The 8,753-nt window shown below is 43.3% G+C and overlaps 1 non-coding gene across 1 annotated transcript; it reads right to left on the minus strand.

Annotated features, from left to right (window-relative positions):
* Window positions 1-215: 215 nt before the first annotated feature.
* On the minus strand, window positions 216-379 carry LOC112314439 (U1 spliceosomal RNA). Its single transcript, XR_002975800.1, has one exon. It is a non-coding gene; the product is annotated as a U1 spliceosomal RNA (small nuclear RNA).
* Between the last annotated feature and the right edge of the window lie 8,374 nt (window positions 380-8,753).

Raw genomic sequence — 8,753 nt, forward strand, 5'->3', positions numbered from 1 at the left:
GGAACATGCAAAGAAAGGCTAATCCTTTCCTTCTAGGACCTTAGTTAGTGAAGCTTAAAACAGTTAATGGCATGAGATTATTTATTGTATGGCAAAATTAAATTGATAACGTACAGAAACATGCAGTGGTTTAGGGGGACACAAACCAAGGAAGGTTACAAGAAGCCAGGATAAACTGATCTGAATAAGAGGGTGTGATCTTCTTTTTTTTCCCCCAGGGGAGAGCATGAATGCAGTCCCCCACTACCACAAATTATGCAGTTGAGTTTCCCACATTTGGGGAAATCGCAGGGGTCAGAACATCTGGAGTGCAACGGATAAGCCTCGCCCTGGGAAAACCACCTTCATGATCATGGTACCTCCCCTGCCAGGTAAGTATAGAGAATGCGATCTTGAAAGGGAGAGGTGTACCAGAGCCAAGGTGAAGAGGACATATGCAAATTGCACTTGCATATAAAGGGCATACACCTAGAGGGCAGATTCAAACAGTTACCTTCAGAAGTGCCTGCATTCTGAGCCAAAGGTTGGCTCCGTGCCACCAGAGAAGGGATACAGTTATCAAGATACTGGAAGGCTGCAGGTACACACAGTACAGCAAGAAGACTGCTCTCACGTGGTAAGTTGAGATCTGGAAGAGCAATCCAGACAGAGTCAGTCATAGACAAAAACCATGTATCCTTTCTTTTTCATTTTATCCCCATGCTTTCCCTTCCATTTGGGGGTGTGTGTGGAAGGAGTAAGAGAAGTGAGTGTGCAGAGCCTATTCTCACTGCACCTGCCACAGAGACCCTGCATCTGCCACCCACATCACCTTTCCAACACAGAGCCATGACCTTGAACTTGATCATCACTATACATTAAAGATGTTAACTCAGAAAGAATCAGGAGCACAGGGAAACAGAGAACTAGAAAAGAAGAAAAAATAAAAGGAAAAAGAAGAGGAAAAAGATGGTGAGAAGCCCAAAGAGAGTAAGTAAGAAGAGAATAATGGACAAACATACCATCTATTATGCTTTGAGACAATTACAAATGGATGGATGGATTTAGTTGAGGTGGTTTATCCTACTGCCTTCCAGGTTTCTGCACTTTTCTCCTCACCATTTATACCTAGAAACACTGCCAGAAATCTTCTGGAAAGACACTCACAAATAAATATTTTTTAAATCCATGAAGTCAGTCATTTATTCATTCATAAATATTTAATGAGTGCCTCCTCCTTTCCAGGCACTGTGCAGATTCGAAGAACATAAAAGTGAATGCAAGGTAGACCATAGTGTATAGCTTTATTTTAAATAGCCCATCAGGTACTTTTGAATTGAATACTGTAGGTTAAATGTGCTAAGCATTGAAGAAAGTACAAAATAATTTTAAGACATATTCCATATTCTCAGAAAGTTTACAGTCTGCTTAAGGTTATAATAGCAATGTACCTGAGTTAATCATCTCCTCTAAATAACTCCAGTCCTCAGTGATCTTTCATGCTTCTGCACTCTTATATCTGCCTGTCCACTCATGGCACACCTCGCACACACTACCTTGTATTGTTGCTGACCTGCTCATGCATATATTTGTTTCATCTTACAAAAGGCCTGTATCTATTAACCTGTGCTATTTAAAAAACTGTTGCACAACTCTTTAGCTTAAAATAGCAATTTTGTTCATGATTCTGTAGGTGCAGTTTTGATTGGGCTCAGCTGTATGATTCTTCTGTCCTTGGCTGAATTTATTCACATATCTATTGTCAGATGCTAATATGCTAGGCAGCTTTGCTTCTGGGGTTAGATGGATGATGATTAGGACATGAGAGGTAACTTGGAAACATGGTCTCTGACCTTTGTCTGGTTGGTCTGAATTTCTTCACATGACAACTTGGCAGAGTTCTGATAGATCTAGTAGAAATGTGCAAAGTTTCCAGAGGCCTCTAGGCTTGGAATTGATACATTATTATGTCTGCTGTATTCTGTTAGTTAAAGGAAGTCACAGGAAAAGCCCAAAATCAAGGGGTAGGAAAAAAGACTTTACCTTTTGATGGGAATAGCTGCAAAGACACATTGCAAGGGCATAAATACAGGAAGGAGTGCACACAAACCACTTACTATCATTCTACCACTTGGTCAGTTAAGCTTCTCAAGAGAGATGCTATTTACACATGTCTTTGTATTCCTAGAGCTGGGAGAATAGCTGGCTCTTACTGATGGGATACAAGCAAAAAGCCAGTCTAGAGAACTGAGGAATGCCCCCCCCGAAAGAAGAACATTTAATGTTGACATTTGAAGGATATATAGAGTTTAACCAAGTGGACAGCATTCTAGTCACAGAAAACTCTATGTGCAAACTCTGGAAGTTGAAAGGATCCTGGGATATTCCGGGAAGAGAAATAATGAGTAAGATGGGAGAGTGACTGTGCTGGGGGTGGAGTGGAGGAAAGGATCCTGCAGGGCTTGGTGGGCACCATAATTGAGAGCCTTGTAAACCTTGATAAGGAATGTGGGCAGTGAGAAGTCATTAAAGAGTTTTAAGCAGGGGAGAGAAATGATGAGGCTTGTGTTTCTAAAAGATCACTTTGACTGCAGTATGGAAAATGGATTAAGGGAGACGAATGTAGAAGTGGGAATAATAACGTCCTAGTTTAAGTTTGCAAATACCTCTGGCAAGATTAAAGGGTTGTCAGCTACTTACACTTTAAGGGCATGATGCAGGGCAGAGATTCGCCCCTCCCCGAATTCTGAGCGGCCAGAACCTTAGACATGCTCAGGAAGAAGAGAAAGGAGAATTTGTAGGGAGCACACTCAGCATTCTGGCAATGTGTAACTCCTGCCAATATCTAGGCAGGAAGAACAATAGAAAGGTCATTGATTAACCCTTTTTACCTTTCTGTTGGCAGAACTAATCATTTGACTTTAAGTAAGACATTTTGTTTTGATTAAAGTAAATAGCCATGAATAAGTTTAAAGAAATTAATTTCTAGGACATTCAAATCTAACAGGATTTTATTTCCTGTCAGAAATTAGGTTAACTCAACCCTTACCTCTGCTGACACCTAATGGTTGCTGTCATTTATTGAACTCCTACTATGTGCCAGGCAATTTACAAAGTTTATCTTGTATGGTGCTTCCCATAACATCCTTAGGTAGATGCAATCAATCATTCCATCTTATGGATAAGATTCAGAGAAAATATACCACTTATCCAAGGTGACACATGGGTAAGAGCAGAGCTGGAATGTGAAGCAGCCACTTTGATCCCAACACCCACAGCAGCTAGCAATCACTCCCTAAGCCTTGCAATGTGCCAGACACGAGGTTAAGTCCTTGATTTGCCTTACAATGTTTCATCTTCCAAACAAACCTTTAAATAAGTGCTATTATCATCTCTGCTCTACAGATGAGGAAAACGAAGTTCAGAAAGGTCACATAGTGCATCCAAGCCCCCATAGCCAGGTCTAACATCAGAAGCTGCATTAAAATAAATAAAAAAACATTTATTTTAATCCTCACATGAGGATATGTTTACTGATTTTAGAGAGAGAAGAAAGGAGAGAGAGAGAAACATTGATTGGTTGCTTTCTTTTTTTTTTTTTTTTTTTTATTGTTATGCAATTACAGTTGTATGCCTTTTCTCCCCATCCCTCTACCCCACCCCAGGTGAACCCACCTCCCTCCCCCCTCTCCACCCTCCCCCTTGGTTTTGTCCATGTGTCCTTTATAGTAGTTCCTGTAATACCCTCTTCCCACTATCCCCGCCCCCACCCCCCACCCCCGCCCTGGCTATTGTTAGATAGTTCTTAACTTCAATGTCTCTGGTTATATTTCGTTTGCTTTTTTCTTCTATTGCTTATGTTCCAGTTAAAGGTGAGATCATATGGTACTTGTCCCTCACTTCCTGGCTTATTTCACTTAGCATAATGCTCTCCAGTTTCATCCATGCTGTTGCAAAGGGTATAAGCTCCTTCTTTCTCTCTGCTGCGTAGAATTCCATTGTGTAAATATAGATTGGTTGCTTTCTATATACACCCCAACTAGGGATCAAACCTGCAACCCAGATGTGTGCCCTGGCCAGGAACTGAACCCTCAACCTTTGGGTGTATGGGACCACACTCCAACAAACTGCGCCATCAAGCCAGGGCAGAAGCTGCATTTTTAACCATAAAACACTGTCTCCCATGCTCTCCACTTACATTGTACTGTCATGAAAATATTGAATTTTTCCTTAAATAACCATGCCCTTATTCCTCCTAATCCTCATACACACAAACCTCTGAATCATGGATAGAGTTAATACCCCCACATTTCTGTCCTTGTCCACCACATCAACTGTAAGGCCCCAGACGGCAGAATCTGAGTCTTGGACCACTTTCTAGCTCCCTCTGGCACCGAGCAATGTGATCTAAGCTTAGAACCATGCCTGATCTGTGCTCCTCATGCATGTGGCCATCTTTCCTTGCACATGTAGGAACACTCACAAGCTCAGCTGTCTGAATGACTCTGACTAACAAGACAGCCAGGTAGGCAGCCTTCCCCTGCAGCTGCATCTGCACAGAATGGATCAATGCCACTCTCAGAGCAATGACCAGCCAGCCCACACCCTGCCTCCCCCAGTGCTGAGGGGCCTTGGGGAGCTGTGGCTGCACTTGGATGCTGCCATTCCACCATGTCGTCAGTCACCAGCATGAGAGAAGCCAGCCTGGCTCCTCAGGCAACAACATCAGGAGGAATAATGAGCTGCTCTGGGGAAGGCGAGAGCTTTATGATCAGGAGACATATGGGGCTGTCACAGTGACAGATGGGCCTAAAGGCCCCTTCCCCACTACACTGCCCCAGTGACCTAGACTCTCACCCCCAGGTCTGTTTGCCCCTTGAGGCTTACTTGGGTTGGCAGGGGGGCAGAAGAAGGAGCATAGCGAATGCAACCAGCAGTGAAGCAAAAAGCCACAATGTTCTTACAAGAAGTTATTTGAGTGTTAGCTGTATGCTGATATCAAAAAGCCCCTCAGACCCACTATATTTACCTATATTATGGGAGACTTAGTTTGACTTTCACCTCTAAAAATGTAGTATCTGCCATCTGTAAAATGTGGATCATGAATATACCTATTATTGTATGTGTGTGGGAGAGAATCCTAGACTTGAAATCAGGATGCTTGTGTTAAAACCAAGCTCTTCCTTTACTTGCTATATAACTTTGGTGAAGTTACTTGACATCTCTGAGCTTCAGTTTGTTCATTTTTATGTTTTTTAAAAAATGTAGCAGTTTTTTAGATTATATTTATTTATTTTTAGAGAGAGAGAAAGAGAGGAAGACAAACATCAGTGTGTGGTTACCCCTCGCATGCCTCCTACTGGGGATCTGGCCCGCAACCCAGGCATGTGCCCTGATTGGGAATTGAATCAGCAACCCTTTGGTTTGCAGATCGGCACTCAATCCACTGAGCCACAGCAGCCAGGGCAGTTTGTTCATTTTTAAAGTGAACATAATAAGTGCATTTCTCATGATATCCTTGTGAGCATTAAAAGAGACAATATATATGTGAAGCACTTAACACAATATCTGGTATAGAATAGGCATTCCATAGACATTTATTGATTATGTTGTGAGTTTTATATGAAGTATTTCCAGTGGACACATGATATTTTTAATATGGAAGACACAAAATTTACTCTCAGTATTTGGTATCAGTCTAACTATTGCATTAGTATCAGTACTTGGTATTGTTGGGTGTAGGAGTAGGAGTGTTTAGGGGCAGATAGAGGCAGGTATGTTCTGCCTGTGCTAAGGAAGCTGTTGGATCCAAAAGTGAATCTGTGTACCTTAATGACTCCAAGTCTATTAGCTGGGTAAAATTAGCTGGACCAGAGCATAGCTGGGGTGAGCAGTGGTGATGGTAAGGGGAAGACAATGAGAGAAGAGGTAGAGGAGAAGAAGAGAAGGAAGGAGGACATGGAAGATGTTGACATAAAGAAGGAGAAAGGCCATCTTGCCCTTTCCCCTCCTGAAAACCTTCTAAGAACCCATGGTTTGCAAGAGGAAATCCATGCTCCTTAGCCCAAGTATAAGCCCCACACAATGGGGTGACATCAGCTCTTGCCATGTCTCCACATAGCTATACTCCACTCACACTGACCAAATATTGCTTCTTGATGTCTTTGACCTTGGGGTTCCTTCTGAATTGAAGGCCTTTCAGCTCTTTCTTGTCTTAGAAAACTAGCAGGTGTCCTTTAAGTGTCACCTCTGGGAAACTTTTCCTGAGTCACTTCTGAGACAATTCTGAGGCAGAATTAGTCCTTTCTTCCTCTGGATGACACTGGGACTCTGCAAGCTCCCCCTTTGATGGCACTATTTCGGGACTATATGCATCCTTCCCTGCCTCCCATGCCAGGTGGAGCTCCTTGGAAGTGGGATCTGTCTCTTGTTCATCTTTGTAACCTGGCACTTGAGCTGTGGGCCTGGAGCATGTGGTATATAACAATGGGTTATGGAATGACAGGAGTGGGAGGGAAAGGGGAAGAGAATGAGATAAAGGGTGAAGACAAGAGGGAAAAGGAGACCAAGGATGAAAGAGGAAGAGGGAAGGAATAGAAAGGGATGAGGAGAGAAAAAAATGCCACTAGGGAACAGAGAGGAGAAGGGAAAGGAAAAAAGAAAAAACATACAGAGATAAAGTGAGGAGAATAAAACAGTAGAGAGTATAAAAACAGAGGGTGGTGGTTGAAAGAAGATAGAAGAAGTAGGTTCCAGAGAATCTCTGAGAATTTCTCAGCACCCATTGCCTGGCCAAGGGCCTTCTGCTTCCCATCTGTGCATCTTCACAAGGCACCAGGGTTGGGTCCACACTGGCTGACCCACATTTGGGATATCTGGCAACTGCGGTGACTGTAAGGCCACTGCATAAAGAAAGTGTGACTTTTCTACTTGTTCTTGTGTGTATAAACAGTCAACACTTACAACATAAAGGAGGGTCCTGCATTCCTGAACCTTCTTCCCTGCCATCACCTACTCCAGCTGGATCTGTTTTGTAGATACCACTGGAAAACTACTGGCTGGAGTCTGTGTGGGACAGACTGAAGACTCACGTGGATTTAACTGGACCCAGTAGGATTTTCTCTCCTCCCTGGGTTGAACTCCACCAACTCTCCCAATGCACCTCCTCTCACTGGATTTTAAGAAGACACTGAAGCTGCACCGACCCAGCAGTCCAGGTACATGTGCTGCGAGGCCAGGTCATGGATACACCGCAACAGGAGTTACCCAGCAAGTGCCCTGGGGACAGGACTCACTTGGCTCTCATTTTTCTCTGATGAGGGTGGAATCATCTTCCCCAGGCAGTACTCACCCCTTGCAGAGCAATCAGAATGGCTTTCTGAGTGTAGGTATTACAGGGAGTTATGCCACTTGAGGTCAAAGTAAATATCATTAGGGAAGGAAGTGCCAGGAAGCCTCTCTGCACCTTTATCTCTCAACTTCCCAAGGGAAGCTGTTGGGGGCTGGACTTAAATAAGTGGCTCTTCAGTTAATTTCAAGACCCACTTAATTTGCATGATTTGGCCCTAGTCCCTTCCATCTTCATCCTGATGCCTTCTCCCTTGTCAGCCTTCTCCTTCACACCACCAGAGCCCAATGTTCCTCTTTCTTTTCTAGTCTTTTAATATGGAGGAAAATCATTCATTTATTTGGGCAAGGAGTGAGGTATTGCTCTTAAGGAATTTTTCTTAACCACACTCAGGCTGGAGTGTTCTAGTGGGAAGGGAGGAGAATGATGTGTGTGAAGGGAGAGCAAGGAAAATGACAAAAATTGCTACAGGATTTCCCATCTTTCTGGAGGGCAAAGAGAGGCAGCTTTGTCTTTATTTCTATAATGAGTAATGGGATCTGCTGGAGAGGAGAATGGAGAGTTTAAATTCACAGGGCTCATTTTATGTTTCTTAAACTACACACGTGCACATGCAACCTGTCTAGAAAATATCCAACCATGGGCTATCAAAAAACTAGAGACAATTCTTGAAGAAAATACAAGAAACACTGTACATAGGACAATGATGCCTCAGTCTCCTTCAAAGTAGGTACCTTGGGACCTCACAGTTTTCCAAGCATCTCTGCCACTGTTCAAAATACTCTGCAAAATGCTTTGTTGGAATTGCCATCAGCTGCTTTGTTGTATTTTCCTCAATCTTATCTATAGTCTGAAATCTCTTCCCTTACAAAGATTATGTTAGTTTTGGGAAAAGCCAGAAGTCTCAAGGTGCCAAATCTGGGCTGTAGGGGGACTGAGTCACCTGGGTGATTTGATGTTTTGCCAAAAAACTCTGCATGAGACGTGATGCATGAGTGGGCACGTTGTCATGATGAAGCTGCCAATCACCAGTTGCCCATAGCTGTGGCCTTCTGAGTCATCCAAATAGTTTCTGTGGAGGAACGTTCAAGCTTAACACAAAATTTGATGCCGATTCTTTGTTCTGCACACTCAGTCATTTTGAATGCAACAGACACACAATACACACGCTCACTCAACAGCGTCTACCACCCCCACCGACTAGTACAGTGAAGTCGTCATTGTTCATGCATGTTCATTGTAGTCCACTCTCCTTGGCTGCCAGGTTACATCGATGTCACACAAACCGTCCTTGTGTTATGTGTGTGGATTTGAGAGAGAGAGAAACATCCATCAGTGTGCACGAGGTGATGCTCCAACCAAGACAGTCACAGCAGCCAGGGTCACAGAGCTCATTTTAGCTTATAGCCAGAACCTTCACCATTTA

Source organism: Desmodus rotundus, chromosome 5 (genome assembly GCF_022682495.2).
Source record: "Desmodus rotundus isolate HL8 chromosome 5, HLdesRot8A.1, whole genome shotgun sequence".
NCBI classification, from domain to species: Eukaryota; Metazoa; Chordata; class Mammalia; order Chiroptera; family Phyllostomidae; genus Desmodus; species Desmodus rotundus.